We start from the raw sequence: 19,683 nt of genomic DNA on the forward strand, positions 1-19,683 counted from the left end.
ACAAAACAAATCATTTTTGGGGAAAGAATACATGTATTTTAATGCCCTCAAGCAAAACTAATTAAAGACGACACCTCATTTGCATAAATAAGCATTATAATTTGCATGCAGGCACCAGGGAATAGAGTCAGAAAAGAAAGCAATATTTTGCAGTCTGCTAATTTCATTTTATTCAGGATTTAGACTTAATAAAGATTCATTTTGGAGGGGAAAGGAAAATAATCAAAGGGGAAATTTGAACTATCTCCAAAGATGCAGCAGCCTCCCATTCAAAGGGCTCCTTTTTTGTCAGCAGATGACTCCTAATCTGGAGTGGCACTTCCTGGCCTGTTTCCAATGCCAACTCCTTGGAAGGTAAAAAAAAAAAAAAAGAGCTGAATTTATTAGTATGCAGTTCTGGCTTTGGGTAGAGAATTAATGGCGGTGACTGATAATGACTGTAATCGTGGCACAAATGGGGTGTTGAAATAGCAAACAACGGGCACAAGGCATGTAATGGGGGTTTTATTAATTACCCAAGGTCCCTAGCATGAGCAGTCACAAGAATTTACTGTGGCCATGCCAGCCGGTCGAGAAGGGGTCGGCCGGCCTAATCTGACTGAGAAAGGGTCACTGAGATGTAGAGGCCCTCTGCACTCATCTTAAGAAAATCCACTAAATAATGTGAGTTTCTTGTATGGAAGGCATGAGGACTTATTTGCCATAATTACTGGGATTAGTGTTAAAATGAGCATCACCATCCTGGAGTACTTTTCAATGATTTCCTACAAAACAGCAAACAAAGGAAACTCATTTTTCTTCAGCTGAATTATGATGCAAAGACATTAACCTACACTAAAAATGACATAAGCTGCTTCCGTCTTTGTTGACTCTCGGAAAAAAGCAAGAGAAATCAACATATGGTGGCACTGTCAGGTGGAATAAGCCATTCACACATCAGCTCATCAACAAGAGAGGATTGATTAAAAGTCCCTTTTATGACTCACCGCATCCTTAATGGACGCTAGACTTTGAAAATGGAAGAAACAATTAGAGTTTTACTGCTTTGTGGCAATGACTGATTTATATAAATCACTGCATGGGTGTAAATTTTCCAATAAAAGTCTGTACCACTCCTGGCATACATAATCAACACGTTCGTTCTTGGTACACATGCAAGACATACACAATTTCTTTAAACTGCCCGGAGGCAACAGCCAACTCCAGCTCCATCAGCTGATTGGCTGTGCAATGTTTCATAAAAAAATGTAACTGTTTCTATAAGTTATCAGTACAAATCACACACTGATGGTCTGCTGTAGACCCCATATAACATACCACATAAAAACAAGTATGACTATGAGTTTTGTTGTATGATCAATTCTGAAATAATAATAATAATAAAGAAACTAATTCATGTCAACAAAACTTAACTGTTTAGCTAATTATGATGAAACTTGGTTACCTCTCCAAACATCAAAGTTCATGCTCAATAATCCAGGTCAAAAAGTCCAACAAAGTTCAGTCAGGTCATCTGGATGGTTTATTTTTGTTGAGACATTTTGTCCTTCATCCAAAGGACTTCATCAGTCCGAGGAGCCACAACAAACCGAGTCCCACAAGCAGCACACCCACACAATGGACCAACCAGTTTGATGGTGATAAGATGCTTACTGGGACCTGTCCTCTCCTCCGTCGACTCCTCTGAGGCGGCCATGGCCAAAGTGGTTCAAAACATCAGTTCATGCTCAGTAGTCCAGGTTTAAAAAAAACCCTCCAACAGTTAAGTCAGTTCAAGGCAGCACGGTGGTGCAACTGGTAGAGCTGCTGCCTTTCAGCGAGAAGGTTGTTGGTTCAAATCCCGGTCCCGGGGCCTTTCTGGGTGGAGTTTGCATTTTCTCTCTGTGCATGCGTGGGTTTTCTCCAGATACTCCGGTTTCCTCCCACAGACCAAAAACATGCATGTTAGGCTGATTGGTAACTAAATTGTCTCTAGGTGTGAGTGAGACAGTGAATGGTTGTTTGTCTTATTTGTCTCTATGTGTCCCTGTGATGGACTGGAGACTTGTCCCCCCGCCTCTCGCACAGTGACTGCTGGACATGGGCACCGGCAACCCCCGTGACCCAAAAATGGAAGAAACAGGTAAAAAATAATGAATGGATGAATGTCAGTTCATGTGATGAAGTCCTTTGGATGAAGGACAAAGCGTCTCAACAAAAAAAGAAACCCTTCAGATGACCTGACAACTTTGTTGGGTTACCTCTCCAAAGTTTTATTATTATTATTATTATTATTATTATTATTAATTTTAAATAAAAAAAATATTGTCTTTGCTGGTAAACTCATTCTTTAAGCTGCAACTCAGACCAAAACCATGGCTGACAGAGTTCCTAACACTTACTTAAGTTTTGTTTTCATTAAATTCACAACAATTTAATTTGCACACACACACGTGCTGGTCACGGGCAAAAACAAATTAACTTCAGCCCCCCTGGACTTGTTTCTTAGATAAATAAGGAGAACAGAACTAAGTTGTTTTTCCTTTTATTAGGCCCTCTAAATCAGCTCATAATTATGGACTAGAATAATGCGCCACTGCTGCAGATTCTTCCCCAAAATCCCTTTACAGTTAATCCAGAGTTCTGATGCACTTTTCTGGTAATCTTGCAAGATGTTTATTGGTTTTACAGACTGCCAAAGGTCATGTTGTCTGTGTTTCCTTAATCTACTACAAGCTGGGAAGTTGCTTCCTGTAACCACTTTGCTTTCTTCTTTTGTTTTTCACCTGCTTTTTTCGGCATCACTTAAATTAATTTACGAATCATTTGCTTCATTATTCAGACAATGTTTGAAAAGTGTAAATATTTATAAGGCTGTGCGATTTGCCAGCCTTTTCTAATGTCCAAAGTGAAAAGACGCTCGAGTTATTTCAGTAAAAAGGATCTGAGAGCTCAATCTCTGAGTCGCACAAAACAGATACAATGTTGCTTGAAATGATGAGTAGGATGTTTTATCCTGTACTTTGTTCGTTTGTGAGATAAGTTTTATCTTCTGCTGGCAGTTCACTGATACACAATACTCATATCTGATTCATCTGAAGGTCTGTTTCAAAGTAAAACACAGAAAAATATAATTTCAAAACTGGGTGCACCCTTAAAGTGGATCAAGTGATACTTTATCCAAATGTAATCTTTGGCACATTAAGAGATCTGTCTCCGTGTGACTAAAAGTTTTATTTCTTTTATTCCTATTTTGAAAGCAGCTGTGTTAGAAGCCTGCAGATCATGAACAGTTTCGCAGAAAGTAAAAAAAAATAATTCAGGACTTCACCTTTTTAAAATGTGTTAACTCACCTGATTTGACGCTTCAACCTTGGATATGTTTAATTTCTCAGAGCAGCAAAACGAATAAGAATGCAATTAAGGGAGCCATTCTTGTATTTTCAGTTCAGAAATGTATTAATCTAAGTCATAGATTATTTTTGTTTATGCGACAAGTTGTAAATTTAAGCTGAATCAATCAGAGAGATGTCTGGAAAACTCTCACTGTATCACAGATGTGTGGAATCTGATCTGTTCACACAGCTGTGGAAGTGCTGTTGAAATATTTGTCATATAATTATCATTTTAAAGTACAATGCTTCTTATTATTTCATTTTATTTGCTTATTATTAGGGCTCCAGTGCTAAAAAAAAAATGGCACTGGACCTCTGATTTCTTTATTTTCTCGATTTAAACCGCATTTAAAGTGGTGAAGTTTCACCATTAAGAACATTCTGACACAGTTTGAGGCCACAGCAGTCAGTGCGATCACAGGAAACTTGAGCAACGACGTTCATTTAATAGACATGCAATTTACTTGAATTTCTTTGAGGTCTTGTCCAGATTTCCCTCTTTCATCTTGACTATCATATACGAGCTCGATTATTTTTCAGGGAATTAAGCAACACTTGAAACTGATAACAAAAAGCAGGAATGAAACCAAATCTTGAGCTAAACATGAGCAGTGTTAAAAAAATGGACCTTTTTATGATTTAATAATGATAGAAACACATGTCCCCGTGCAACACTATAAGTTATGTGGGTAGAAATTCTTAGTAAAACTTGTTTTAAGTCAAGACTTTAATGAAAACTGCACACTAAACTACAGTAAATAATAAGCAGGGTGTGTCTGCTATGTTTATAGGGAGTGTAATAATGAACCCAATTGCCCTTTTTGCTCTATTTGTCACATTGCGTGACAAATAGGTCTGCATGTTTTTCTCAAGTAAATTTATCTCATTCTCGTGCCCCTGGGCAACTGGTGGTAACCTAACCTCAGAAAATCTCACTTTTCTGGTTAATTTTCTTTCCTTTTTGTCACGAATAAGTGTAATTTTGCAAAGTCTTCAGAACTTTGTGTTCTTTTTGAACGGCCCCTTTTCAAGGTTTAATACATTAACTCACAACTTCAGTGTCCTCTTTCTGATTATTGACCATTCTTGACGTAATGAACGGTGATAAGTAGGTGCATTAATATTTATAGCAGATGCTCTTTTTCATAAACAAACCGCCAAAACAACCCCCTGTTGAACAGTAATCTACATCTATGAGAGAATTATCTCTTACTGAAAGTGTTTCCCCTCCGTCATGGAACCTAATTGGACCAAGCAGCTTCTCAGGTGCCTACAAGTCAATGAACAGTTAACACATTTCAGCTTCTGTGATCGCTGTTTTATCACTAAAATCAAAATATGCACCTTTTCAGAACCTTCCCTCAATTACATGTTCTGACACGGTTCCCACTAGTGGCTTGGCTTAAAGGCTGTTTTCATGGTGTTACTGTGTTTTTAAGAACACTTATTTAGGGACGATGTAGAAAACGTTCAGTATAAACACAGTTATGAAACATTTATACATATTGTGAAATGTTTTTAGACTTTAGACGATGAGAACCAAACAGATTTTTCTCCGAAACGTTATGCCGTTTATTCCCGCAACATATTTAACGATGAGCATCGATACCTGACAGTTCTTCGTCATCACAGAAATGTTTACAACTGCTAGAGAAAATACATGTTTGTATGCGCATGTTCCATTGGCTGGTAAAATGCCAGCTTTTTGTTTGTCGTTTCGAGAAACGTGGCTGCTGTAAGGGTGTGTGCATTTCATTTTTTTCCCCTTCAAATTATAATGTCATGTGTAAAAAATGTACCGAAAAACAGTCGTGCCATAACTTATCAAAACCAGTTTTTACATAATGGCCTGGATAATAAAAAAGCAGCACAATGAATGTTTCTCTTTGGTTTTGTTTGTTTTCACTCCTCCTCTTGTGTTGAGTCTGAGGTGAGAGCCAGAGACTTTGAAACTAAAGTTGGCAACATTCCTTGGCAGTGACACACACATGCGCACACGCATGCATGCACACGCACACACACACACACACACACACGTATCACCTTTTGCTTTCGTTCAGAAACACATAAAAAAACGGGGCTGAAACAGATGTTTAAGTTCTGAACATAAAATAAATCTTAAGTTACGCAAGCATAAACATGTAAACTTTAAATAATAATAAAAAAAAAAACATGGATTTTTTTTTAGGGTGTTATGATTTTTGGTATTGGTGCAACTTTAGCTTTTTGAAATATTTAGCCTTTTCTGTCATTTTTTCCTCATATGAAATGAACTGAGCTCATTTTACATCCTTCACATCTTTAGATCTGTTTACAAGCTTTTATTGCTCCTTTCACATTTTGTTCCAGTTCAGCTTCTTTTAGCTTTCTAGTGCAAATTTAAACTTTTTTCAGCTACTTTCCACTAATTTCAGCTGCTTTCAGTTGTTTTGTGCTCCTTTCAGATTCTTTCTGCTAACTACAACATTTTTGTGTTTTTAACTTCTTTCTGCTAATTTCAGCTTGTTATGCTCCTTTCAGCTCCTTTCTGCAAGTTTCAGCTTTTTCTACTATTTCAGCTACTATTTAGCAGTTTTTATGCAAATTTTAGGTTTTTCAGCTAATTCCACATGTTTTGCACTCATTTAAACTTTGTTTTCAACCTAATTCAGTAACAATGTGCTCTCTCCACTTCATTCTGATAATTTAAGCTTCTTTCTGCCTTTACAGCTACTTTTCAGCTGTTTTTTTCTTGCTAATTTCGGCCTTTTTCGGTAATTTTTACTTTTTTGTGCTCATTTCTGCTTCAATCAGCCTAATTGGGCAAACGTGTTCTTTCTGCTTTCTTCTGCTACTTTAAGCTTGTTCTACTTCATCAGCTAGATTTTTAGCATTTTTTAGCTAATTTCAGCTGTTTTCAGATAAATTAAAAAAATTCATGGTATTTTTTTCTACTTTCACTTATGGTAATGTCAGCTTGTTATGCTCCTTTCAGCTTTTTTTTGGGCTATTTCAGCTACTATTTAGCTGTTTTATGCTAATTTCAGCCTTTTCAACTAATTCTACTATTTTTTTTAGCTCATTTCAGTTATTTCTGCTTCCCTTTGGTATTTAAGCTTCTTTTTGCCTTTTCAGCTACTTTTCAGCTTTTTTTTTTTTTTTTTTCCAATTTCAGCTTTTGAAGCAAATTTCCTACTTTTTGTGCTCATTTCTGCTAAATTATATGTGCTTTTTCTGCTTTCTTTTGCCAATTAAGGCTCATTTTTGTTTTCTTTTCAGCTACATTTCAGCATGTTTTTTATTTAGCTAATTTCAGTTCTTTCTCAGCAAGTTCTTCAGCAATAAGCATTCACATTGCATTTTTGAACTAAAATGCAATTTCTCTAGATTCTACTGCATCTGGCAAGCATCTGCCACATTTAGCACCAATTCTTCCTGTAATCGTCTTTCCAATAATCCAACTTGGAAAGAAATGGAGTTTTAGTTTTAGTATTGTGTTCTTTAAATCTGTTACATTCGTCAGATATGCTCCACTGTTACTAAAACCCACAGAGAAGTTCCTCTCCAGTCAGAGACAGCAGTCCTCTGGGCGTTGAGGAGGAGATCCCTCGGCGTTCCAGAGGTGTCTCAGACTGTTGCCTCACCTGGTCCTATATTTACCTCAGATGGAAGGATTAGGAGGCAGCCATGTGGAAGATATGACACTAATCCATTGTTCCTTTACTTGGCACTCACACTCGGTTCCCTGCAACACTTCCGCTCTCCCAGAAGTTTGAGGTACGCCCTGAAGGAATGTAAGAAATTTCAGCAGCATTTTGAGACTTCTGGGTGTGAGAAGACGTTTATTTCTTTGGAGCAACTGACTTAAAATATGCCTTTTTTCTTATTTTTTTCTTTTTTTGTAATTAAAGTTATTTTAATTGATTTTTACTAAACATAACACAAATAGCAAACATTAAAAATAAAATAAAATAAATAACATAAAACCTGTCCCCCCCCCCCCCCCCCCCCTTTTTCCCACCCCCAGGGTAACATTACAGGTGCAATGATAATATTCCAAAAAAAAAACAAAAAAAAAACATTTCTGTAATTAACTGGGATGATGAAAAATCCAGAATATCAATAAAAAAATTAAATAAACCAAGACAAAGTAGAATCATTTTAGGTCATAAAATATGCCTTTTTTTTAGGTTTTCCAGAATGTCTTAGCCTTTCACTTTAAACACAGTCAAGACTTGTCTTAATTATTTATGGCAATGATTGGGCAGCACGGTGGCACAGTTGGGAGAGGTGCTGCCTCTTCTGGGTGGAGTTTGCATGTTCTCTCCGTGCATGTGTGGGTTTTCTCCGGGTACTCCAGTTTCCTCCCACAGACCAAAAACATGCATGTTAGGCTGATTGGTAACTCTAAATTGTCCCTAGGTGTGAGTGAGAGAGTGAATGGTTGTTTGTCTCGTTTTGTCTCTATGTGTCCCTGTGATGGACTGGAGACCTGTCCAGGGTGTCCCCCACCTCTCGCCCATTGACATCTGGATGCAGTGACTCCCGTGACACAAAAAGGAAGAAGTAGTTAAAGAAAATGGATGGATGGATTATAAACTACTGGCCCCTGCACTCTTTGACTGATGAAATTGTGACCCAGAGGAATTTTATTGATGACCACTAATTTAGGGTAAGGTGTGTTATTTTGACAATTTGTGTAAATTCACCAACATAAACCAAGTAAATTAACAGTTTAAAAACTTTTCTGAGTTCCTTTTATCTCTCTGACAATGTTGTTATTTCTGTTACAGGAGAACATTACCTTTATAATCCTGATATTGAGTTTGGTACTTTAATTTTGTTAAGCTAATTGATAAAGCATCTTCGGGCAGCTTGCTATTGGCTGGAAAGTTGCATCCACAACGTATCGTTAAAAAGGCTCTCTGAGGCTCTTAGTACAACTACATTTGATCATTTTAGTTGATAATATATGAAGCTTAGCACAATACAAAACATATATTTACATTATTGTAAATTATGAATTTCTCATGAAATAACAGAAACAATACGCTGGTGTTAAAGTTGACGTTTTCTGTTGTGTTTGCGGTCATAAGACGTGCCCTTCATATCATAACCACAACACAACTGGTCGGAAGCAAAACTCCTATTTATCGCGTGTGCTGTTAATGAAGCTGTTCTCATTAGTCACATAATTGGAAACGTAATTAGCAATAGTAATAATTATTGCATTAAAACCTTTTCTTTTTTGTTAGCAGGCTCATTCAAGCTGCTAATTAGAGTTTAAGAGATCTCTATACTTTTGTCCTAATTCATTTTGGTCACTAGTTATTGCAGCTATATATTGCATCAATACATCAAAACTAAACTCGTCAAGATTTTTCAGTAAACAAGAAAACACAATGCTCAGTCACCTTTTAGAGCGGGAAAGTGGTTCCCAGTTTTTAATTCTTGCTGCTGGGTTTCAGTTTTTCTCTAGTTTTTTTGATCACAACAAGCCTGATGACACATGCTGGAAAAGTAGGTTTCATTAAGAGTACCATAAAATGTTACTAATTGCACAGCAGTGCCATTAAGCCAAAACAAGTTCAATTCAATCCAGTTTATTTATATAGTGTCAAGTCACAACAGAAGTCATCTCAGGGCACTGCACAGAAACATTCATATATAAAAATGATAATTTGACATTAATTATCTGAGGAGCAGACTGCTTTGAGTTTAACTCCATCACAGAACTCTCATCATGAGCAAGCATGAAGGCGACAGTGGAACGGAAAAACTCGAGAAACCTTCAGCAGAACCAGGCTCAGGACAAGTGGTTATCTGCTTCGACCGGCTGGGTTTGAGAGAACAGGAAAGAGGAACGGATACACAATGGCAGGTCGAGAATCACCTGTTAAGATAGAAATAGTATCAAATGAAAACTATTTGATTGTAACAATTCATTTTAAGTACTGAGGTCAATTTGTCCTCCAGTAGTCGGTCAATGGCAGCATAACGGTCCAACCCCAACTATAGGATTTATCAAAAAGGAAAGTCTTAAGCCCAGTCTTAAAACTGGACAATGTGTCAGCCTTACGGACAGAAACTGGAATTTGGTTCCACACGAGAGGAGCCTGATAACTGAAGGATCTTCCTCTCATTCTGCTCTTGGAAACTAGGAACTGCAAGTAAGCCTACAACCTGAGAACTAAGTGCTCTGTTAGGAAAATATGGGAGAATAAGATATGTAATATAAGATGGAGCTAGGTAGTTGAGGACTTTGTAGGTTAGAAGTAAGATTCTGAATTCAGTTCTGAATTTGACAGTGGAAAGAAGCTAAAACTGGTGAAATATTGTCTCTCCTCTTAACTCCCAGTAAGACTCTGCCAGCAGCATTTTGGATCAACTGAAGTCTTAAGTCTTCAAGTCTTAAGACGTAAAGGATGAACACCGCTCTACAATGACAAATAAGTTCATGCAGTTCATCCTTTATTTCTTTCGTCCTAAGATGTCCACTTTGATAAATGGTTCAATGACTCTTGATGTGCACCCTCAGACAAAATAGCATGTTCAAAACTGTTCTTGCATGATTAAGAGTTGAATTTCTTTTGCTACAATCAAAACAGTTTAGCTGCGTTATAATATTTGGCATAAAGCTAACATTTGGTGTTGGGTGAATTTGACTTTGTGCTTTGAAGATCAGCACTTTGACAGCCAAACTGATGTTTGGTGCAATCTGGTGAAATTCTTTAAATCTCTCATTTCAAAGAAACTTGGTGTGACAGTAAACAGATGTTTTATGTTTATCTACAGAAATCAGATGGCAGCAGAGTGAGCTTCGGCCGGATCGAGCTTCAGTGCAGATCGCTCAGCAGGAAGGTAAGTCTTAATCTTGTATCTGTGTGTCTATAACTGGAAAAAACAAACGCATTAAAGTAGAAAAATAAGCACAAAAAAAAAAAAAATTGAAATTGAAACTGGATTTCCTTTCCGTCTGATCATCTGGGGCAATTTGCGACTCAGCTATGTAAAAGAGCATTTCACACGTTTGCCAACATTTCTCTGTTTTCTTCGAGGTTGAAGAAATTATTTGGTAATTGAGATTACTTTCAAAGAAAATGTGTCATATGATGGTGTGGTGTCGGTGTCTGCTCCGCGTTGAAGTTGCACCTCTGGTTCTCGGAGCAACTTAATTGTCTCAAAACATACACGCAAGCAGCACGTACGAGTCATGATACCCCAAGGCATAGATTAATTAAGCTATGAAAACCCAGGAGCAGAGAGCATTCAGCAGGTGCCTGTTTGGCTTGGTATGGGACTTGTTTTTGGCAGTGGTGCTGTGGCTCATTATAAATCTATAATTAAGTTACAATTTTATTTGCTTTTTTTTTACATGCTGTCATAGGGGATCAACATGACTCAAACTCTGATTCTGTTAAGTGCACTCTTGGCTATGTCTCTTTTGTGTCCTTCACTCTTCAGGAATCATACTTTGACAAATGTGTGATTGAACGGCTGAAACTGATATGGGTTGTCTCACTCTGCCTCAGCCTACAGGAGTTTATATTTTCAACCTAGCGTTGAGGCACATCTCAATTTGTTCTTAATCCAAAACAAGCTGATTTAAAGGATTGAATTTCCCCTTTCCTTCAGCAGGAATAAAAATATCCGTTCCTCCTGCTGACTAACGGGATGGTCCTCAGAGCCCCCACAGTTCGGCTCGCCTCGCGTTAGGTGTGCTGGCAGCACTAAGTGAATGCAATGAGGCGTCTCTCAGGCCAACATCTGTTATTCTGAGTCACCTGCCGGCAAAAGGGGAAGGGTGAGAGGCGCTGCAGGGGCCTGAAGGAGGGATGAGCGGGGATGTGGGAGAGAAACCCCCGTGTCTGCAGGGCGGTGAGACTGAATGAGAGACACCAACACGGCACTAATGTTTGCCAAGAGCTTGCTCAAGCTAACAATGCGGCGTGTGGAGGGGCAGACAAGGCAGGAAATTGAGGTTAACAACAATGTTGCATATTAAACAGGAGCTGGCTTCATACTTAGGATGTGTAATAGCAAATACTTGGAGAGTGGTGTCCTATACAGGAATTATCCATCCATCCATCCAGCCATCCAGCCATCCATCCATCCAGCCATCCATCCATCATCTTTACCCGTTTCTTCCTTTTCGGGTCACAGGGGTCACTGGTGCCCATATCCAGCAATCACTGTGCGAGAGGCGGGGTACACCCTGGACAGGTATCCAGTCCATCACAGGGACACACGGAGACAAACGAGACAAACAACCATTCACTCTCTCACTCACACCTAGAGACAATTAAGAGTTACCAATCAGCCTAACATGCATGTTTTTGGTCTGTGGGAGGAAACCAAAGTACCCGGAGGAAACATATGCATGCACAGAGAGAACATTCAAACGCCACCTAGAATGGTCCCCGGCCAGAATTCGATCCGGCAACCTTCTCGCTGAGAGGCAGCAGCTCTATCAACTGTGCCACCGTGCCGCCCCCATACAGGAATTAAAACGATCAAAACCTGCATATATTGAGGTAGATATAATTCAATTTTATTTATTTATTTGCTGTAGTGTTTTGAACTTTGAAGTGATATTTCAGCTCTTTTAAAGTGGGGTTCTGTAGAAAGATTACAGACAAATAATATTTTACCTGTTATAGATAGCTTTTTGAAAGGCTGTAGTTTGGAGGAAAAAATATTCTGACAGGATTGATGAGCTAATGGCTAGTCTTATCAGGCTAAAGACCAAAGTGACTAATATAGAAAATTTTATAGTGGTTCAAGTTAGTGCTATTTGAATCATCTTCATGTTGCTGTCAAAGTTGCAAATGTAATGTTTCAGCCAGAGGTGCTACAGGTAACTGCTAGTGTTGCCATTACATGTCTTTGTATTATTAATCTATGCAAATAACACTGTAATGCAAAACTGACTAGAACAAATGTTTTAAGTAGGTTTTTGATGAACCACAATCTTTTTTAATTAACAGTGGCAGTCCATTATCGTCATTGCCCTACTCAAAGTACCTATTAGCTAGGGCTAGCCATAACAGGTAAGATGTCAACTGCTCATAACTGTTCCACATAACCCCTCTTTAAAATATCTATAATATCACTTTGAGGATACATTTTATTTATTACAACTCTAAATTTAACTCATGTTTTTGTATGTGAACAGTCTAAGATAACAGATTTATGCCAGTTTTCTAAGACGCAGCTTTTCCAGACTAATTTTTTCTTTGTGTTAGCTGCCTCACAAAATCAGCAACAGTTCTTTTGAAGAGGTTTGTGCAAAAGTTTTGATATCTTTAGTTTAGTCAGAGAAGGAGGATATGTATTTATTTATTTTTACCTTTTTATTTATCCAGGTAGTCTCATTGAGCCACGAGAACTAATTTTCAAGAGAGACCTGTTTGGGGAGCAGATGGTGGGGGTTAAGGGCCTTGCTCATGGGCCCAGAGTGGGGCGAATGAGGGTGGAGGGAGGTGTGGGTGTTTCACCTTTCCCACCCACATTTTGATGTTGATGGTACCGGGAGGTGAACCTGCGACTTTCCAATCACGAGCCCATCTTCTAACCTCTGCGCCACCACTCCCCCATTATTTATTAAAGATAAATTAATGAAAAAAGTCACTCATCTCCTGACTGGCAAGAGATGGACTAAACCAACTGGTTCCACAGTGTTGATTTGATTTGTTGAAGCTGATGATGTGTTATCCCATAAACATATGTTTTCCTTCTACAGTTTCTGTCTTAACAAAAATAATAAAAATAATAATAAATAAAAAAGTTTTGCTGCATGCCATAACAAACTCTGAGCCCTCACACCAAAAACAGTAAATTGACATACAAGTATAGATTGTACCATAAGGATGAGCTGCTGTGTTTCAGAAAATAACTATAAACATGATTTATTTTTAAGATGAATAGCCTTTTATTGGTTATATCTATATGTGTTTGAAGTCACTATTTTGCAAACACACAACTTTAACATTTTCTGTGTGATGGCGCCCAAGATGATTAAAATAAATTAATAAATAAGACAAATGTATTCTTTGCCTAAATACAGTAATGGTCCTTGAAATGGGATATGATAGTACACCTCCAGCTCGTCTCAAGTAAAGTGACTGGGAGTGTTCTCTCAGGTGATAAGTGGACATTGTGAATAGTTCTTAGCGTTGTTTTTAATAGTTTAGTCCTTACAAGTGAGTCTCACCGCTTTCCGGTACTCTTCCCCCCACTGTGCTTTGCCCGGGGGACAGACGTCTTCCATGTGTTGTAATAAGGGTGGCTGATATAATGAAGGTCATTGTAATCAGAGCTAATGTGCCAAGGAGTCAAGACACTGTAGCTTTATTTGCCAGTAAGGCCCGGCATTTGGTACCCATGGGGATCAGACTGATAGCGTTATCTTTGCTAACCTGACTTTAATACAGGCCTTGCTCCGCTGTTTGTGTCAGTATTGGTGCTGAACTTCTCCCAGTGATCCCCTCCTTGTGTAGATGGGTGTGCATTGGGCTCTACTCCACTCCATCCTGGTTAAATCCCATCCCAAGGTGTTTGAACTTTTATTTTACATATTGCATTTAGAAAGTAGTGCTCTCTTGAACTCTCTGACTTGGAAAACAAACTGGGCTCATATAAGCTTCACTGGAAAGTACTTGACAGTGAAACGTTTATTGGTGTCTGGCTCATCGGAGATGACCTCTAAATCTAATCCTGTCCCTCAGGATATGCTAATGTCCTCAGCTCACTTTGATTTGTTTATGTCTTTTCGGGACACGGTGATTTCTAACAACTTTTATTCAGCTGTTATAGTGTAGAAACAGCAGCAGAACACTGCTGAGATATATCGTTGGGTAAAGTTACCAAAATAATTGCCAACAAATAAATTTTGTCAGCTAATTAATTAGCTTCATAAAGTAAACATTTTCAGAGAACAGATGTTCTTATGAATAAACAAAAAGTCTTTGTACATGTACAATATTTTTTCCTGTTTTGATTGTTTATGAAATTTTATTTGTTAAAGAAATACAGAAAAAGTTACAGTAGTAATTTATTTTCAGCATAAACAGGAATATAAAAAAAAAACCCTGCAGTTCCACACCTGTCTTGCGTACTTTGACAATTTTCCATCAATGGTTTTGTGATTGATAACAAAGCCAATCGTCTGTAAAATCATTAAAAAACCCAAGTCTATTTCAGTTTCTCCTAAAACCTTTTGATTGATTTTTCTTTTCCAATGAATTTTTATTCTTGCCCTTTAAATGAGACACTATTTATTAGTCTTTTTTCTATTCTTCAAAGCACCTCTTGGAAAAGGAAAAAACTATCCGTACATAACCCCGTGCAAGTCCCCTGATCCTGTCATTCAAACTTCCAAGCCTTGCTTTGTGGCTTCCTGGAGGACCACATTGAAATGATCTCTTTTGTTTCGCATCATTAGTTCCATCTGTTGTGCGAGCAGGCCTGTCTGTTCCGGAGCATGGCAACGTGATGGTCGCCAGGGGCGACTGGAGACGCTACAGTCCTGGTGGCTTTTGGCTCAACCTCCACCGCCATCGTGATGCTTCTGACACTCGCTCAAATATTTATTCTCGCGTTCCCATTCAAACATTATGGGGAAACACATGCACCTCATATGCATGCTCATTTAGTTTTATACTTAAAGGAGGATTTTAGTGTTTTGATATTCAGTTCTGTCCAGCGGGAAATGAAGAGGTCACTTAATTTTAAATTTTATAGGTTCTCCCTTGTCCGTTTCTTAGGTCACATCTGCGTGTGTAATTTCCTGCAGCCGGAAGATTATTATACAACAAACAGATGTAGCATTTTCTCACAACAAGGAAATATTTTATTCATGATTTACATTATTGATAAATCTTCAGAAAGTCGTGCTGATGGGCATGCACAATTTAGCATCTGTCTTCCTCAGAATTATTAATTGTGTAACAGAACACATGGGAGTCAGATTAGTATTTTTTTCCTTTCATTTTACATGGTCCAATTACAGCTTTGTAATCAAAGTATTCTCTAAACTAAACTGGAAGGATCTGGCGTTTGTGAGAATGCTCTTTGCTCCTATTCCTGTGATGAAAACCTTACAAACTCAAGGCGATGAAATGTGGCCGCACATTCTAATTATAATACATAAGTCCCAAATGAATATTTCCATGATGTCCCCCCAGTGAATTATCTTATCACCATAGTGTGAATGTGCAGTGCAAGGGCATCTGTGTGCATGTCAATGTGGAGATCACTGGATAATTTTCACTGAAGATGGAGCCATCAAAGGTCACAGCCATCCAAATGACCTAACCTTGGAATGTAACACCTGGGTGTAAAAGTGGACTTATCCTATCTGATGGAATGGGTGTAATGCACCTCTAATGTATAAAGTGCGGAAATAAAATAAGAGTTATAGGCTTGCAAAGGAGGTCCAGTGTGGTTTGGAGACTACTGTAACACTATAGGGTGAAATAGCTGTGTTGGTATCACCCAGGGTGACAGTCTATTGCCAAAGTGCTGTATTTGTTGGAACCATTATGAAATAATGTCAGTGAAAAAGGCCAATATTCAGTTTGAATCGATTCCCGGAAAACTCCAGAAGTGAATATGCTTTCATTTTGATGGTATTACTATGGACAAAATGTGTTGTGTCAGTTTCACCTCCCCATTACTTTGCTCCATTAAGGCAAAACCAAGTGATTTTATTTTTGCCCAGTCTATTTTCTGTGATAAAATGAAAATCTGAAAGCTTTATTAAGTCTGAGTGACACCTAAAGCGGCGAGCCGACAGGAAAATAAGTCATGCGGGATCTGGTTTCAGTTCATTTTTGCTCAATTCCCATCTCCTGATCAAATACTGCACTTTCCAGTAGGGGCTTAATGGGAGTGTCAAGTTCACAAAGGCCCTCTCTCTTCCACTCACTCCATTACCTGATAGCAGCACTGGTTTTGGCACTTATTTGCACAGCGCAGTTAAGCTCCACATGCGCTCTGCACGTTTGCAGCAGGTTGTAATTGAAGCTGTATCAAGAGCACTTTTCATTAATTTCAACACATATTTTTAAGTTACTAACCTGTCCCATTTTCTGACGTACTCTGACTACCTGCACCACTCTTCCCAGTGAAGCTTTTGACTGCTGCTTCTCTTTAAGCCAAACAAACATGACCGCTGATGTCTTGGGTTCAGGGGCCTTTCAAACAACCTTTCAATAAAACAAGCTCAGCTGTGAGACATGCAGGATCTCCCATGCTGGGCTGCCCCGCTGAAAATACCCTCCCTCCTGTTTCAAAGCCATCAGCTTTTGGTTCCCCCAGGAGAGCCAGTATTATCCTGCAGGGTTTATTTAAACTTGTTGGGAAGGTCTTGTCTTTTTTTTCTTCATACACTAGGTTATTTGACATTTAGGAAAACGTCAACACATATGAAAGAGATTTTCATCAGCATTTTCATCCAAATTCTTTAATTGCCAAAGATCCTCGATGACATATTTTTAATAGCTCGTTGAACGTGCCACACCTGCGATTGTTGCCATAATGATGAACACAAAGATGCAAAGCAACCCTGCTACGATAGTCAGACTTTAAGATTTTTTTTTTTGAGTGACACTAATCTGAAAGGTGAGAGGAGGGAAAGGAAGGAAGGAAGACAAATGTGAGCGGATGGGAAAGGCATTTTTTACAGCTTGATACTGCAGTCTCCAGCTTGTTTTTATTGACCTTTTCTTTCCTACATCCATCTACTGCTGACGATATGCCATTTAAATAAATGTCATTTGACCATCTCTTGTTTCAGTGTCACACGCAGACATGTGGTATTTTGATCGAATCCATCCGTTCGTGCTGGTATAGCATTTTTACTCAGTGTAGGTATTTTAAATTCCTCTTTTTGAGTTACCTTTAAATCACCAAACTGGCTAGTTTGGCGGTGTTTTATTTTTGTACAATCCTAAAGGATCTGCTGTACTTTGACTGAGACATTACTGAACCATTAAGCTGCTCCCCCTCTCACTCCAGCACTTTCACTTCTGTGTAAAGTCATTGTAATTACTCCAAAAGTGTAGGGGGTTGCAAAAAATAAAAGACTGCTGGAAAGCCGTCTTATTCTCTTAATGATGCCTTGTCCTTTTAAAAGTCGTCATCTTCATTCACCAATGGAGAACTTGAGCAGAGGAGCACCCCAGGGAAGTAGGTCTTTCCCACTTTCCTGTCCCAGCACAGAATGTTATAGTCAGTTAAAAAAAAAGTCAAGAAATGGATTTGTTGATACCAGACGGGGGTTGTGCAAATGTGACATGTAATTATAGCGTGGGGCGGATTAGTTGGAAGGGGTTTTTGATTAGTTTGCTGCCCACTGACAACAGTGGAAGGAGACGCAACGTAAACATATCAAGTTTTTGAATGATGGTGTTAAAAGCCAAAAACCAACCCTTAATTTTCTCATTTTTTATGATCATTTAGTTTTTGTGTCGGAGCTGTTGGTTTTATCAAACAGTTAAAAATACAATGTCTTTGAATTAAAAGCATGCATTGTGAAAGAAGTTAGACGTTTTTCTTATGGGAGTGTTCCAAAAAATGATTTTTCCATTGACAGACTTTGGGTTTAAACTATCAACACCCAGCAATTATGGTTAGTGCCATGGCTGCACAGCCAGATTGTTGTCATACTGAAAATGTGGGTGTAGAGTCGCACTTTAAATACACTTAAGAAGTTATTGACATCAAATAGAATGGAACCTAAAAAAAAAAGTACTTGTATTAAACGACCCTTTTAGACTTACTGTATATATTTTTTGTTTCAGTCGGGGAATCTTTGGGCCGTACAAGCGCACATCAAGCCAGTTTAGGTGTAATCAATGTTACGCATGACATGCTTCTCCAAGGACCCTCTCATTCATATAATATCCTTCTGACAAGGTCATAACAGCGCCTACATCTTTGAAGATTGAGGAAAGCGAACATGTTCCCCCTTTCATTCTGTCTGTGGAATAGAACAAACGTAAGATCACGCTGTCGAGGGGCTTCCACTCTTCAGAGCTGATATGAATCAGACATGAAACGGTTTAGATAAACTGACAGTTATCTTGATTCCCGGGCCCGTCCGGTGAATCGACAACGCAACGCACGGGGCAGCTGAACGGCTGCGTTTTAGTGTGAAATCCTGTGGAAACGTATCCATCTGGTGCATAAATAATTTAGATGGCTCAAGTTGGTTCCTGTTGCTGTTGTGTTTGTGCTCAGCTTTCCCTCTCAGCGCAGCACCCCTGCCATCACCCCTCCCTCCTTGACATCACTCCTGAGGCTTGTTTGTGATGCTTAAAGGGAAGTTGAGCTACATGAGAAATTGTGGGGAGGAGAGACTCACTTTCCCTCGCTGCTTTCTCTCTCCATCGTATTTCTTTCCCAGACCCACACAAACGTCTGATGAACAGTTTAACACCCGCTGACACACAAACTCTGGTAAATATTTGACTGATTTCAATGTAGTGCAGTGAAGTGAAATTATTAATGTTGTCATATTGATACACTCGTGACCTGTCCAGGATCTGCAGACTCCGGCAATACGCACAAGTTCCCCCACAACCCTGGATGGAGAAAGCATGTAAAAACAATGGATGGATGGATGGTTTATGCACATTTGCATGACTTTATGCACAAAGCATTTGATAATAGAACTTGGTGCGACCAAAACAAGAATTTCACTGGTAATTGTTAGAAACTAACAATTTACTGTACACAGTGTTGAAAGTGTATTATTAAAATACATTACAGATTGCTAGAAACACTTGTTTTATTTACTTTTTGCAACAAAAAAGTTATGTATCAAATCCAACACTATTTTTCATTGCTTTTCATAAAGATTTTTTTAATTGTGTTTAAAAAAAATAAATAATGTTTTTAGATTGACAGCTCCACATCAACCATTCATTAAAAAGTTGATGGTGTTTCTGTCAAATTTACCCCAAGATTAGTCGTCCCTGAACTGGAAAAAAAAACAAAAACAACAATAATAAACAATAACACAGTTACAGAATGATTGTTTTATTTGAGCCGTTTGTTAAAAAAACTGGTTTGTTTTGATATTGAAAAGCTGTTTGTAACTGTGAAGTTTTAGGGTGTCTCTGTAACTTTAACTGGCTTAAACAATGTAGTAATTTTATTATGCGACTTATTTAAAAATGATTGACATAACCTCAGTGATATCACCAAATGGTTGGTGGATTCTCAATTTGGACCTGCTAACAAGACCACGCCACTAACCGAACCACACCGCTAGCGGTACCACGCCGCTAACCGAACCACACCGCTAACGGTACCATGCTGCTAA

Source organism: Nematolebias whitei, chromosome 11 (assembly GCF_014905685.2).
Source record: "Nematolebias whitei isolate Nwh7 chromosome 11, NemWhi1, whole genome shotgun sequence".
Lineage (NCBI taxonomy): Eukaryota > Metazoa > Chordata > Actinopteri > Cyprinodontiformes > Rivulidae > Nematolebias > Nematolebias whitei.